This window comes from Cannabis sativa, chromosome 1 (genome assembly GCF_029168945.1).
Source record: "Cannabis sativa cultivar Pink pepper isolate KNU-18-1 chromosome 1, ASM2916894v1, whole genome shotgun sequence".
Lineage (NCBI taxonomy): Eukaryota > Viridiplantae > Streptophyta > Magnoliopsida > Rosales > Cannabaceae > Cannabis > Cannabis sativa.
In genome coordinates, this window is record NC_083601.1 from 31848572 (window position 1) to 31864681 (window position 16110).

Sequence of the window (16110 nt, forward strand, 5' to 3'; positions counted from 1 at the left end):
GAAAAGTGTTTGTTCGGGAGCAGCCTTGCACTGACAAAGTACAGCCACGCCTTGGCTATTGGGTTGAGTTCACACCGAAACAATTGATACGGTTCTCCATCATAGGTATGAAATCTAAGTCTCGGATACCCTAGAGTTTCGGCTATATCCACATAATCCAAACTTTTTGCTCGGATTTGCTGCTTCAAAGGTTGCTGCTCTATAGTAAAGGTTGGGAGCTCATAAAGAGGATGAATATCGGCGGTGGAAGCAGGCACCTTAACCCCCTAACTCTTACTTTGCCATCCTCTCTTTCAGGCCAGTTGGCTAAAAATTCTAAAGCTAGAGTTTGGTTACCCCGCTCAGTGACATCTACAAACTTAGTCCACTGTCTATTTAAGATCTGATCTCTAATAGACGCAAAGGCAGGAGGGATGTTTGCAGTTTGGCTTAGGTTTACAATGTCTATCCCTCTATCTTCAATGAATGCCCTATCTTTCAATTTCAAAAACCGCTCTTGAGCATCCATGTTGGTAAACCTTACTCTATCAAGATTAGAGCGACCCCTAGGTGGGTTGGATGATGACGCTCCCACTTCCTCACTCACTCTTGACCTTTTGGACCCATAGCACCCAAATATTTTTCTAACTCTCAAGATTTTTCAAAATTTCGACAGCAATTCCCCTTAAAATCCACTTCCCGGGAATTAACCCTTTCACAATCACACTCAATTGCACTCACCACAATAATATTCAACAATGTATGAGCAAAAATTCCAAAAAACTTCAACACAAAGTCTAATATTCTCTAGCAATCCACAAATAATCCAATCAAACTTGTGTAGAGAGATTAAAATTTGTTACCTCAATGAAAATCAATTTTTAGTCAACCTCCATTGATGAGAACATTGAAGCTTTAGGGAAGAAGAAGGTGAATAGTGATTTTTCTGAAATTTGGGTGAGGTTTAGGGATTTTGGAATGGATTTTTAGAGGAAAAGAGTGTTAGATGAGAGAAATAAGGGATTATGATGATTTAGGATGAGAGTTTATGGATAAATTTGATGAAAATTGGTTTTGAATGGGATTAGATGAAGAAAATATGGTGAGGAGAATGGTTTTTCGGCTGGAGAAGGTAGGGATTTGAATGTGGGGTTTGATTTGAAATGTAGGGATTTGGCTCTTAAAAAGGGAAACTGGCCAATCTAGCCGCGACCATATAAAGCCTCGCCGCGGCTAGAAATCGACAAAAATACGTTCTCTCTGTAAGGACCTTATGGCCGCGGCCAAGGTCTATCTCGCCGCGGCCACTGAGCGAGTCCCAATTTTTTTTTTTTTTGAATGCTAATTAGAACCGAAAAAGAAAATTAACAGCAAAAACTAAAAAAAGTTCACTAAATCATAAAGAAATTTGGGTTGCCTCCCAATTAGCGCTAACTTTATCGTCGCTTAGCTAGACGTTGATCGAGATCTTCATATTGGCGCCAGAATCATGGCGGACTTGGTTTGATCAAATTGACCTCCCAAGTAGAGCTTTAATCGCTGCCCATTCACTTTGAAAGTATTAGGACCTTCACCTTTTAGTTCCACCGCTCCATAGGGAAACACATTGATCACTGTAAATGGCCCTGACCATCTTGACTTTAATTTATCAGGAAACAACTTTAGTCTTGAGTTAAAGAGTAGAACTTGTTGACCAGGTTTGTAATATCCCGATAAACCTAATGGTAAATAATTAGAGTTTATATTGTACTATGAGTTAATCAGGTAATTAGTGGGATTATGATCTTAGTAATCTATTTCAGTATAAAATTTAAATTTTTGCTATAAGTAAGTAAATAATGGTAATTTATTAATTACGGAGATTTATATAGCATGTGTGAATGTAATATGAGCTATATGTGGAATAAAAATATTTTCAGGTTGGGCGACCCTGGAGACTTAATAAGTGGATACATAAGCGTAATTTGTTAATTACGGGGATTTATTTGAAATACGTGGATATAATATGAGTTATTTGTGAAATAAAAATATTTTCAAGTTTGGCGACCCTGGAGACCCGATTGGAGGCCAAAAATGTCACAACAGTTTTAGTTAGAAATATTGATGAGATTATTGGGATAAGTTGATTTTAGAAATATCGGGGTATTTTAGAGTACTCGAAGTTAGCCAAATACCTTAGAAATAGAAATTTCTTAGTGGCTAAGAAATTATAAAATAACTATTAATAATAAATTTTTTATTAATATTATTATATTATTATTATTAATATATTATTATATTATTATTATTATTAATATATTATTATAATATTATTTATATATATAAGTTAACGTAAGTTAACTTTTATATATATATTAAGTTATCAGTGAAACAGAACAGAACGAATGACGAACGAAACCCTCGTTCTTCCTCCTTCGATAAAACCTTCTCCCCTTATATCTATTTTCTTCAATTTTCAATCCAAAATTTAGCGATCTAAGCTCTGGTAGTAGCAGGATAGTAAATCCTTGAAGAGGGAAAGCTTAAGGTATGGTTTAATTTTGTTTTAAGTTTAAAAACAATTGGTTTCGTATAGGGGTTTTGTGAATTAGAATAGTTATGAAGGTTCTGACCTTATAGAATTATTCTCGGGTAGTCATGGGACTAGTTTCGATATTTTCTTGTTAAATTAGAAGTGATTTTTGAGTTAGAAATCGAGTTTGGAACTTTTTAAAGCTTAGTCCGAACGTTAATGGCGTTTTTCATTTAAGGGGTCGATTTTTATTTCTGTTACGTAAGGATGGTAGTATTTATGGCATACATGCACCCTGTGAAGTTTGGAGTGATTTGGATAAGTTTTGGTAGTGTTTCGGTGAGTGCGAAAATTGAAATTTTCGTATTTCACAATTTATAGAAATTCCTAATAGATCAGAAATCGTATTTTTGTCATAACTTTTGACTCATGTGTCCGTTTTGGACATTCTATATACCGTTTCGAAGCTTGCAACGAGCTCTATAACATGGTGTATGTTTTAGAGCCAAAATATAAGTTTTATTTTAGTGTATTTATACTGCGGGATTTGGTAGAAAACCCTCGATTGTCTTATGTGAATATAAGCAGTGTTTTGGGATAAACACTTATTGGTTTATCGTTGTTGTGACATAGGGCCGAGATCATCGGGGATAGTTCTCCACTTGGGTTGGCCGAAATATATGAATCTGGATTAAAGGTAAGAAAAGTATATTGTACTGCATAGTACGTTGTATGTAATACAGTTAGTATTGTTATGAATTGATCAATATTGAGATATAGTTAATATTGTTATATATTGAAAAGTATATTGTACTGCATAGTACGTTGTATGTAATACAATTAGTATTGTTATGAATTGATTAATATTGAGATATAGTTAATATTGTTATATATTGAAAAGATTGATTGGTTGAGTATTGATAATGTGATAATATTATGCATGTGATATGTTGGCTCACCTGATTAGGTGATGCAATTTTCCTGGTAACGTACTGGGTGTAAGTACGGGCGTTAGTGATATATGATGAGTACCGAGTGTAGGTACGGGCTCACCTGATTAGGTGATGCGATTTTCCTGGCGACGTACTGGGCGTAAGTATGGGCGTCAGTGACATGATAAGTACCGGGCGTAGGTACGAGCTCGTCTAATTAGACGATGCGATATATTGGTGCCAGATTGTGGCACGGGCTCACCTGATTAGGTGATGCAATTATATGATATATGGGTGCAGGTTTTTGGGCATAGGCTCACCTGATTAGGTGATGCAGTTATGCGACATATGGGTGCCAGGCTATGGCACGGGCTTGCCTGATTAGGCGATACAATACAAGATCATCAGATTAAAGCATCGACTTGCCTAATTAGGCAACATGATGTCATGAAGATGGTTGCTTTATGAGGTAACATATATAGTATTTATATGATTAAATAAATATGAATTCCATTATTGGTATAATGGTTTTGTATTACCAAATATCTGTATACTAATGTTTATTCGTGGCAGATGCCAGTAGTGATTTGGATTTCATCTTATGAACAAAGTGGGATGGTTTGATTCTTATTGTGTATAAATGACAATATTCGAATAATAAGCTATATGATTGTTATTATTACTTTTCTTGCTGAGTCCTTGTGACTCACGGGTGCTATGTGGTGCAGGTAAAGGCAAAGAAAAGCTAGATCAACCATGAGGTGGCAGTCTTCTCCAGCAATGTACATATTCACCTCGCCGGCCTGCATGCCGAGTTACCAGGAGTTATTTTAGACTGGCTGTATCTGCTGTGTATTTTGATTTTATGTTTAAATGGTTGTCGTATACATTTTTTTAGCAAAACTTTTTACAACAGGGATTCCCAGAACACATTTTTTATGCTGTTATAATGTCCATTTTTAGTGTTTTATTTTAGTCAAGTTTTTAATATTACCACGGTTTTTAATAATTAATTATTCTAGTAGTATTAAACTAGTTTATAAAATCACACACGTGGCGTCCCTATAGATTAGGGCGTTACAAGGTTGAAACTCCTTTCTGACTAAATTTCGGTCATGCCACCTTTTAGTTCTTTCCTTGTAAATCTTAGCGTTCTCATAAGCTTCGTTTCGAAATTCTTCCAATTCATCCAACTGTAATAGTCTTTTCTGCCCAGCAGCCTTTAAGTCCATGTTCAGAGTTTTCATTGCCCAATACGCTTTGTGTTCTAACTCCACCGGTAAATGACACGCCTTTCCAAACACCAACCGATATGGTGACATCCCTATTGGCGTTTTGAACGCTGTTCTATAGGCCCACAATGCGTCATCCAGCTTTATTGACCAATCTTTCCTTGATCTCTGCACCGTTTTCTCCAGAATCATCTTTATTTCCCGGTTAGAAATCTCAACTTGGCCATTACTTTGCGGATGATAGGGGAGGGCAGTTCTATGACGAACACCATACTTTGAAAGAAGTGCTTCGAACTGTTTGTTGCAGAAGTGACTCCCTTCATCGCTTATGATCGCTCGGGGAGTACCAAACCTTGTGAATATATTTTTCTGAAGGAACCGAAGAACTGTTTTTCCATCATTAGCTGGTGTTGCTGCAGCTTCTACCCATTTTGATACGTAATCCACAGCTAGTAAAATGTATAGATTGCTAAACGATGAAGGAAAAGGAGCCATAAAGTCTATCCCCCATACATCAAACAACTCTACTTCCAAGATTCTGGTCAAAGGCATTTCGTTTCTGCTTGAGATGTTTCCTGTACGCTGACAACGATCACATGCCTTCACAAAAGTACTAGCATCTTTGAAAAGTGTTGGCCAAAAGAATCTGCTTTGCAACACCTTGGCAGCTGTTCTAGTTCCACTGAAGTGTCCCCCACATGGTAGAGCATGACAGTGATTAAGAATAGAGTACATCTCCTCTTCAGGCACACACCTTCTTATTATCTGATATGCACAGTGCTTGTAGAGGATTGGCTCTTCCCAGTAGTAATGTTTCACCTCAGAAAAGAATTTCTTTAATTGTTGACGAGATAGCTCAGGAGGAGTGATATTGGCAGCTAAGTAGTTAACATAATCAGCATACCATGGTACCATAAGACTTTCCCTCACACTAAAGAGTTGTTCATCAGGAAATTGTTCATTTATTTGTACCTCTTTCGTATTCTGACTTTCTTCCAGCTCTAGTCTTGACAAGTGATCTGCCACCAAGTTCTCAGTACCCTTCTTGTCTTTTATGTCTAGATCAAATTCTTGCAAAAGAAGAACCCATCGAATCAGTCGTGGTTTAGCATCCTTCTTAGTCATCAAGTATTTGATTGCTGAATGATCTGTATACACTATCACTTTATTGCCAATCAAGTAGGGTCGAAATTTGTCACATGCAAACACTATAGCCAGCATCTCTTTTTCTGTAGTAGCGTAGTTCAGTTGGGCATCATTGAAGGTTTTGCTTGCATAATAAATAGTTCTGAATACCTTGTCAACCCGTTGTCCCAAAACTGCTCCAATCGCATAATCACTTGCATCACACATGATTTCAAAAGGTAATTCCCAGTTTGGTGTAGTCACGATCGGTGCTGAGATTAACTTATCCTTAAGAATCTGGAATGCTTCAAGACAATCTTTCCCAAATTCAAAAGGTACTCCACTAGCGAGAAGATTGGATAGCGGTTTGGCAACTTTGGAGAAGTCTTTGATAAATCTTCTATAGAACCCGGCATGACCCAAAAAGCTTCGAACTCCCTTAACTGAAACTGGAGGAGGCAACTTCTCAATTGTAGATACTTTGGCTCTGTCAACCTCAATACCTTCTTTCGAGATTTTGTGTCCCAGCACTATTCCTTCTGTAACCATGAAATGGCACTTTTCCCAGTTCAACACCAAATTAGAGTCTTCACACCTTGTTAAAACCAATTCCAAGTTACTTAAACATTGGTCAAACGATGAACCAAACACTGAAAAATCATCCATGAACACCTCGATGCACTTTTCTATTAAATCTGAAAATATGGCCATCATACACCTCTGAAATGTTGCTGGAGCATTACACAGCCCAAATGGCATTCGTCGAAAAGCAAAAGTACCATATGGACATGTGAATGTTGTTTTCTCTTGATCCTCCGGTGCTATAGCTATCTGGTGATACCCTGAGTACCCATCAAGGAAACAATAGTACTCTTGTCCTGCCAACTTGTCTAACATCTGATCAATGAATGGGAGTGGAAAGTGATCTTTTCTTGTGGCCTTGTTGAGTTTCCGGTAGTCAATGCAAATTCTCCATCACGTGACAGTTCTGGTTGGGATGAGTTCATTCTTTTCATTCTTCACCACCGTCATCCCTCCTTTCTTTGGAACAACTTGGACTGGACTCACCCATTTACTATCTGAAATAGGATACGCTACCCCGGCATCTAACCACTTTAAGACTTCTTTTCTGACAACCTCCTTCATTGGTGGATTTAATCTTCGTTGTGCATCAATGGTAGGCTTCACTCCTTCCTCCATTAAGATTCTGTGCATTACAGTTGAAGGTCTGATCCCTTTAATATCTGCTAAAGTCCATCCAATGGCTTTTGTATGCTTCCTTAGAACCCGTAATAGCTTGTCTGTCTCTACAGAAGATAGGGAAGATGCCACAATAACAGGAAGTCTTTTATTTTCTCCCAAATATTCATACCTGAGATGCTCTGGTAGGACTTTTAACTTTAGTTGAGGAGGCTTTTCAGTAGATGGGGTAGGCTTTGTTGGTATGACTCCTAACTCTTCATAGTATTTTTTATTCAGCGGTCCATAAGAGTCGAGCCACAAAGCATACTCATAAGCTTCCTTACCGTCTTGTTCCACCACCTCCTCTTGTACCAAAGTCAGATTAAGAGGGTCTTCAGCATGCGTCTTTGTCTCCACCAACTGGTCCACCACATCAATTGCAAAACAGTTGTCACTAGCCGTAGGGTAGGTCATTGCTTTGAGCACATTAAATACAACTTCATCTCCTTGTACCCTCAGCTTTAACTCTCCTTTCTGAACATCAATTAGTGCTTTCCCTGTTGCCAAGAAAGGTCTCCCCAGGATGATAGGAACATTGCTGTCTTCTTCCATATCCAGAACAATGAAGTCAGCTGGAAAGATGAACTTGTCAACTTTTACTAACACATCCTCAATGACTCCTCTAGGATGAGCTAGTGATCGATCCGCCAATTGAAGAGTTACCGTGGTTGGCTTTGCTTCACCCAGCTGCAGTCTTTTAAACACTGACAAAGGCATTAAGTTTATACTGGCTCCCAAATCACATAGTGCATTTATTCCTTCAATTTTTCCAATAATGCATGGAATAGTGAAGCTCCCTGGATCTCTGAGTTTTGGAGGGAGTTTCTTCTGTAGAATAGCGCTACACTCTTCAGTTAGAGCCACTGTCTCATAATCTTCCATCTTCCTCTTCTTTGACAAAATTTCCTTCATAAACTTCACATAACTTGGCATCTGCTCTAGAGCTTCAGCAAAAGGAATGTTAATGTGAAGTCTTTTGAAGACTTCTAGAAACTTGGTGAACTGCTTGTCTAAGCTTGACTTTCTGAGCCTCTGAGGATAGGGTATCTTCACATGATGATCAATGCTAATAGGTGGAGACTGTTTGTGGTAGTGCTGAGCTTTCAGTAGCCTTCTCTGCTGTTGGTGTTGGTGTTTGCACTGGTTGAGCGTTTATTTCTTCATCTACCTCAACTGGTTGCGGTAGCTCAGGCCCATCATACTTCCTACCACTCCTCAAGGTAATTGCTTTGCAGTTTTCTTTGGGATTGACTTCAGTTATGCTAGGCAAATTTCCTTGAGGGCGGGTTGCTACATGAGTTGCTAACTGGCCCATCTGAGTCTGCAGGTCTTTAATTAAAGATCTAGTTTCAGTCATAAAGCTTGGAGCGATAAATCGTTTGCAAACTAGAATTTCCACGAGAGGCTTATTCTTTGATTAAACTGTTGGTTCTGATTTCTTTGCTGATAGAACCCACTATTTCTTCGGTTGTTACCCTGGTTGAACCCATAATTGTTGTTGTTGTTGTTCTGTGAAAATTTCCCAATGGCTTTAGCTTCATCCATTGGCAAATCATCCACATCTGCTTGACACTCCGAAAAGTGATGACTTCCTCCACATAACTCACAAACAATTTGGGCTTGTTTAGCTTGCCCTGCAATTATTTTTGTCAATGCCTCAACCTGAGCTGTTAACTTTGTGATGGCATCAACTTCTAACACACCAGCTACCTTCTTAGATTGACTCCTTTCAGTTGGCCACTGCTGATTGTTTAGAGCCATCTCCTCCAATAGATCATACGCCTCATTAGCACTCTTTCTCATAAAAGCTCCGCCCGCTGCTGCATCTATTAGAGTTCTAGTATTACCAACCAGCCCGTTGTAGAAGTTGTGAACCATCATCCACTTCTCTATACCATGATGAGGACACCTCCTGATCAGATCTTTAAACCTCTCCCAAGCCTCATGGAGAGATTCATTATCTTGTTGGCAGAAATTATTGATTTCTCCTCTCAGCTTTGCAGACTTGGCTGGAGGAAAGAACTTTGACAAGAATTTTGTTGCCAGATCATTCCAGGTGGGAATAGAATTGGGTGGCAAGGAATTCAACCAACTCTTGGCTCGTTCTCTGAGCGAGAATGGAAACAATCTCAGTCGAATAGCATCATCGCTAACTCCATTAACCTTAAAGGTTTCACAAAGTTCCATGAAGTTAGAGAGATGCAGATTAGGATCTTCAGAAGGGAGGCCACCAAACTGAACTGAAGACTGCACCATTTGAAGGATGGCAGGTTTAATCTCGAAGTTGTTTGCATCCACTGCCGGTGGCCTGATACATGACTGCACTCCCGTCAGAGTAGGGAGAATGTAATCTCTCAAGCTACGGCCATTAGCTTGATCTTCCACGGCACCTCCATTATTACCGTTATTACCCCCATTGTTTCCAGCATTATTGTTCACATTGGCAGCCATGATTTCTGATGTTTCAGCAGTTGCTGAAACTCTTTCTTGCCTCTTGTTCTTTTGATTCCTCCTGCAAGTTTTCTCGATTTCAGGATCAACTGGTAATATGATTGTTTGTCCTTGACGGCGCATGCACTTAGGATTCCTGAAATAGATCAAGAAAATATTGCAAGAAAAAGGTTAGAAAAATCAGCAAGAGAAAATATACCAAAGTAGAAGTTAGTATAATTTTATGTAATATTAATCTTTAACAATTCCCCGGCAACGGCGCCAAAAACTTCTTGCTATATTTTATAAACGCTACGCAAGTATACGCAATCAAGTAGTAAATCTCACACAGGTGAGGTCGATCCCACAGGGAATTGGATTAAATACCACTAAATTATATTTATGATTCTATTCGGCAAATCGAAAGCAATTATGATTTAAAAACAGTAAAATATGAAAGAAATTCAGAAAACTTAATAACACAATTGAAAGTTGAGCAAGATGAGATAGTAGGGAGGAGAATCCTGTTGTTGTTTACCCAAATCGTTAATGCTTAATTACTATCCTATTCTTGAGGTGAATGACAGATTATGAAATAACCTAGCTCCTTTCAGATCTTCTAGATTCTAAATCACATGTTATCTAATTAATTCCTTAATTAAACTAACATGTAATCAGCATTAAGTAATAATCTACTCGTCACATAAGTCATGCAGATACTTTCGTTTCACATAGAACATCGATTATCTTAATTTTAGCATTCTCAATTCTCACTTTTCAGATTTCGAATTGAGATCATAGAGCATGCACAAGGTGATCAATCTTAAACATGAAACTAAGAACGAATTAAGATAATTTCACACACAAGAATTGAGGAATGGTAATTAAACATTAACTAGGCAAAACATTAAACAACAATCATCATCCTCCCTAAATGGGAAATTTAGTTCAGAAACAAATCCATAACCATTCCTATAGCAATATTCAACATAAATAAATTAAAGAGGAATAAAGAAAAGAACTGTTGGTGGATGAATTCTGGATCTTCACTTCAATCTCTGTGCTCTTCCTGCCGCTCTCAGCTGTATTTTAGGGTTTCTGATCGCTCTCCCTCACTTCCAATCGCAGTTTTCTATTTATAACTAAAATTTAGGGTTCGATGGACGAAAATGCCCCTGGTCCGTACGGGATCTCGCCGCGGCCATATACATTCTCGCCGCGGCCAGATAAGTGGTAAAAATCGACTGTTCTGTAAGGAGCTTTTAGCCGCGGCCATATACAACCTCGCCGCGGCGACTGGAGCAACTTCTAAATATTGATTATTTTGTAATCTAGCCGCGACCAAGCTGTGTCTAGGCGCGGCCAGATGTGAAAAATACTTCATAATTCGTGTTTTCCTTGGCTCAGCCCGTCTTTTGTTGAATTTCTGCCCCCGAGACCTCTTTTATTCCAAAGAACCTGAAAACATAGAAAACAAGCGTAATTCCGTCCCTATACAGTGAAAAACACACATAGAATAGATCCGAAACCTAGGCCAAAAATAGCCTAACAGAGAGAAACTTAGCAAAAGGTCGATATTCACCCCCTCCATCAGCTTGAACAGCTTTGATGGGTAATTCAAATTGTTTTTCCACCATGCTTTTGAATTTGACAAACATGTCAAAGGCTTGAGATTTTAAAGTAAGAGGGTATACCCAGGAAAAACGACTGTAGTCATCTATAAAAATGATATAATACCTATAGCCATCTTTGGAAGGAACATGGGAGGGCCCCCATAAGTCAGTGTGAACCAGCTGAAGGGGTTGACTGGCATGGCTAGTGGAAGTGGTAAATGGCAACTTGTGATTCTTTCCTAATTGACAAGCATTGCAGAATTTAATTTGGCCAGTATGAGAAACATGCTTTAAAATTCTGTTTAGGACATTGTTGCCAGGATGCCCCAATTTGCAATGCCAATTGTTTATATCATGTGTACGTGTGGAAAGAAAAACACTTGGAGAATTAGATGACAAACCAGAATTTTTATTTATGAAATTTGAATTACAAGAAGGAAGAGATTCAGGGATCTCTTTATTACACAGACAGTCACGATTACAAGAATTTGAAGAGGTAAAATCAGAGGTGACATGAAGACACTCAACATTGGATCTTGATGAACAGGAAGCATCACCAAGAGAGTATAGACCATGTTTACGTTTCCCTTTGAGTAGCACAGCTCCCGTTTGTTTGTCCTTGACAAAACAACAATGCTTGTGAAATTCAAGAAATACATTGTTATCATCAGTTAGTTTAGAGATGCTAACTAGATTTTTAGTAATAGATGGGACATGAAGGACAGATCTTAAAGCCAAAGAAGAGGAATCAAATGAGGGTAAGAATGTAGAACCTGTTTGGAGGATGTTTAGTCTCTTACCATTGCCAACAGCCAAAGATTCAGAACATGTGTATGGTGTAGGATTGTCAAGAACAGTGTCATCAGAGGTGACATGGTGAGTGGCTCCCGTGTCTGCAAACCAGTGGTAATCATCCCCAAAATCTTGTACCATGGTTGTTGCATAAGCCAAAGGATCACAGTCAAACTCTTGTTCAGTCAGATATGCACGGGGATGGTTGGGATTTGGCTTTGGAACTTGCCAGGTTTTATCAAACCTGTAGTGACACACAGGTGCAGTGTGACCCATTTTCAAGCACACTTGACACACAACTCGATTTGAGGGAGTTCTGTAAAAGCCTCTGCCTCGTCCCTGAGATTGAGTAGAGCCATCAGTAGAACCAAATCTTGTTGAGGAATAGGGTCGAACACCTCCTGATCTCCCAGAACCAAAGGCAAGATTTGCCTGAGCCTTCACAGACAGTTCATCCATTTGATGATGATGTTCAAGCCTACTTTCATGAGAGAAAAGAAGAGCTTGAACCTCTTCAATTGTAAGATTGTCACTTCTTGAGGTTATACCAGAAACCACAGAGTCAAACTCTGGACCAAGTCCGTTTAGAACTTGAAGCACCAGATCTTGATCTTGAACTGGTGAACCTGCCACTGTGAGAGCATCTGAAATTGACTGAACTTTTTCAATGTATTCTGATATGGAAAGGTTACCTTTGTGAACACGAGAAAATTGGCCTTTCAGCTGAAGCAATCTTGCTTTCGTTTGGCTTGAAAATTTTTGTTCGAGGGCACTCCAAACTGAGAATGAGGATGTGTAAGTGGCGACAGAAGCAAGAATGACTTCAGTCATTGAAGAGCGTAACCAAGATAGTAGAAGTTGATCCTTCTTTTTCCATTGAGAATACTGAGGATTTGGATCACCATTAACAAGAGTTTTTGATGGAGGAACACCTGTGAACAGAATTTGATCAAGTTCATGACCAATCACAGTTGGTATGACTTGCGATTTCCAAGAAAGATAGTTGGTGCGGTCAAGTTTGATCGTGAGAGTAGATGTGAGGGAATGCGAGAACGGATTCCAGGAATTCGATTGAGTAGCAGCGGTAGCAGTAGCACCAGGATCAGAGGTAGAAGACGACATTGAGAAATGTCAGAACAGCGATTGATACCATGTAAGAGTGTAAAAACACTCGACTGGTGCAGAGCACCAAGAACCAAAGAAAAAACATAGTGAATGTGAAATGAGAGTAAAAATGCAGTAGTTACTTGCATCCTCTCATGAACAAAGTCTTTATTTATAGGCACATGAAAGTTGTTACAGGATAATTGAAATAACAGAACAAACGGCTAACTAACATAACAGACATACAACTGAAAACTAACTACTGTGACTGTTAACACTGTGTTCTAGTGTTCATGATAATTAAATACAAGAACTAATACTTGTAATTATATATTAAATGGATTATTATATAATAAATACACGCGTAACTCTCTATATATAAGCACTATCAAAGGTGTTAAAACCGTTATTAGTATAATTTCATATTTGGGTCGCATACTTCAAATAATATTATTACTTGTCAAGAAAGGTGTCTTCTCTCTTTCCTAGCTATATAGCGGCCTGTTCTTTATCGATTGTTTTCTTTCTTCTGTCCAAACATATCAAGAAAGGTCTAATAGTTTATATAAATAATATTATTAATTGCATTTTTACGTTGTTATTTTTTATAGTTTTATATATATAAATTACCTATAAATAAATTTTAAAGTTTAGAATAATATTTTGAAAAAGTTTTTTTTTTTTTTTTTTTTTTTTTTTGAGATAATATTTTTGAAAAAGTTGATGTAGCAATAAAATTCCTTAAAATTAACGAAATATATATATATATGGAAGAGGTTTCAATGGTTACATTTTTATTGTAACCATCATGGTTACATTTTTTTAAGCCATTGGATTACTATTAAATGGTTGTGATTAATTTGGAAATTAAATAAAAATAAATTATAAATAACTTATAACCTGAAAGTAACCTAATCATTTATTTCCTTATAAAACTTTAATTAAGATTAATTATATTTTAAAATTAAATTATTTATAATTATTAATTAATTTCTTGCAATTTATTACTCTATAAGGATCTTTTAGCAATTTATTTTTTTATACTTAAATTATTTAGAATTTTATAACAAAACTTTTTATAATTTAAAATTATACACATATAATTTCATAATTTAAATTTTATTATTCTTGTAATCTTAATTTTAAATTATTACACTTAATTATTTAATTTTTTTATTTAAATATTTAAAAAGTAAAAAATGAAATAAGTTGAAGAATTTTTTAGAAAAAAAATGGCTGCACTTGTTATCGATTGATTAGCTTGAGGCCTCATACTTAGTTCATATAATTGTAACAAAATAATTAAATATAATTCAAAAATAATTAATTATTTAAAAATTTATTATAAGAAGAGAATTTTAATTTGTGTCAAAAGAAGTTTAATTTTTGTAAAAAAAATAAATTTTATTGTAAATATTATAATTAAATGGCTTAATTATTAAAATAATTCAATTAGGGATTTAAATATAAATATTAATTGCTAAAAGAGGTCTTGTTAAATATTTAATTAATTATTTTAAGAAAATAGTTAATTATAATTAAATAATTCTAAAAAAGGAATGTCTATTTAATTAATTATTTTAAGAAAATAGTTAATTATAATTAACTAAATCTAAAAAAGGAAAGTTTACCTATTGGTAACCTGCTATTACAGGTTAAAGAAAAATGTAACCATATGGTTACAATAAAAATGTAACCATTGAATAGTCACCCATAAAGAAAATATAGAAGAAGAAGATTATAACACATGTAATATAATACATATATATAGTAAGAGAATAATATATGGGAAATTTGATTTTCTATACTTAAAAGTTTTCAAATTTTTTTTTTTGAACCAATACATTTTATACTATGAAAAATATGCCTACTTTACCTAAATCCCAAAATTACCCCTCTCAAAATCCCACACCCATCAGCCCTCTCTCTTTCGCCTCTCTTTCTTTCTTTCTCTCTTTCTCTCGGTGCCGCACCCACAGACCCACGGCAGACCACCCACGCCGTCAACGCTCAAACCATTTCACCGCCCGCACCTTCAAATGCACCACCACGGCTCACCTCCACCACCCACCCACTGTACTGCCCCCTCTCACTCTCTTCGTCTCTCTCTCTCTCGAACAGGGAAAAAAAAAAAAAAAAAACATATGGTCCGATGGTCGGACCATATATATATATATATATATTTTTTTTTAAGGAAAACGAAGAGAGATGGACATGGTGGTCGGACCACATGGTCCGATGGGTCCGATTGGTCGGACCCATCGGACCATGTGGTCCGACCATCGGACCATATTTTTTTTTTTTTTTTTTTTTTTTGTTCGAGAGAGAGAGAGACGAAGAGAGTGAGAGGGGGCAGTACAGTGGGTGGGTGGTGGAGGTGAGCCGTGGTGGTGCATTTGAAGGTGTGGGCGGTGAAATGGTTTGAGCGTTGACGGCGTGGGTGGTCTGCCGTGGGTCTGTGGGTGCGGCACCGAGAGAAAGAGAGAAAGAAAGAAAGAGAGGCGAGAGAGAGGGCTGATGGGTGTGGGATTTTGAGAGGGGTAATTTTGGGATTTAGGTAAAGTAGGTATATTTTTCATAGTATAAAATGTATTGGTTCAAAAAAAAAATTTTGAAAACTTTTAAGTATAGAAAATCAAATTTCCCTAATATATATATAATACACTCACTCAGATTCCCATGACTTGAAAATGTATTACACTTTTGTCCAAAAGCTTATTTCTTCTTATATCTAAGCATAAAAGGAACTCTCAGATAGCTTTGAAAATTATCAAGCCTTAGGGTTTTCTAGTAATGTACTTTTTTGATAGAAAATTTTCCATCTCAAAATGAGGACCTTAGACCCCTTTTATAAAGTGTTTATGACATCACAATTTGAAATTTATATTCATAACCTCCCACGGATGCTATGGATTCAAATGTAACTCATGCTTACACTATAACTCCTATAACATTAAGAATTTCAAATTAAGATGTGTAACACTTTTTTACACTCTTAATATTAGTGATAGTGCTAGAGGTTACTCATAATAACAAGTAACTCCCCCAAATGATACAAAATGTTGACAATTAATATATATTATGATATATTTTAGTTTGTTACACATATTTAATCGATATATTATATTATATATAAATAATATAACATA

The 16110-nt window shown here is 36.8% G+C and overlaps 1 non-coding gene across 1 annotated transcript; it reads left to right on the forward strand.

The window, feature by feature from the left end:
• The first annotated feature begins 8913 nt into the window (after positions 1 to 8913).
• Positions 8914 to 9020, forward strand: LOC115721458 (small nucleolar RNA R71). Its single transcript, XR_004012480.2, has one exon. It is a non-coding gene; the product is annotated as a small nucleolar RNA R71 (small nucleolar RNA).
• Positions 9021 to 16110: the final 7090 nt, after the last annotated feature.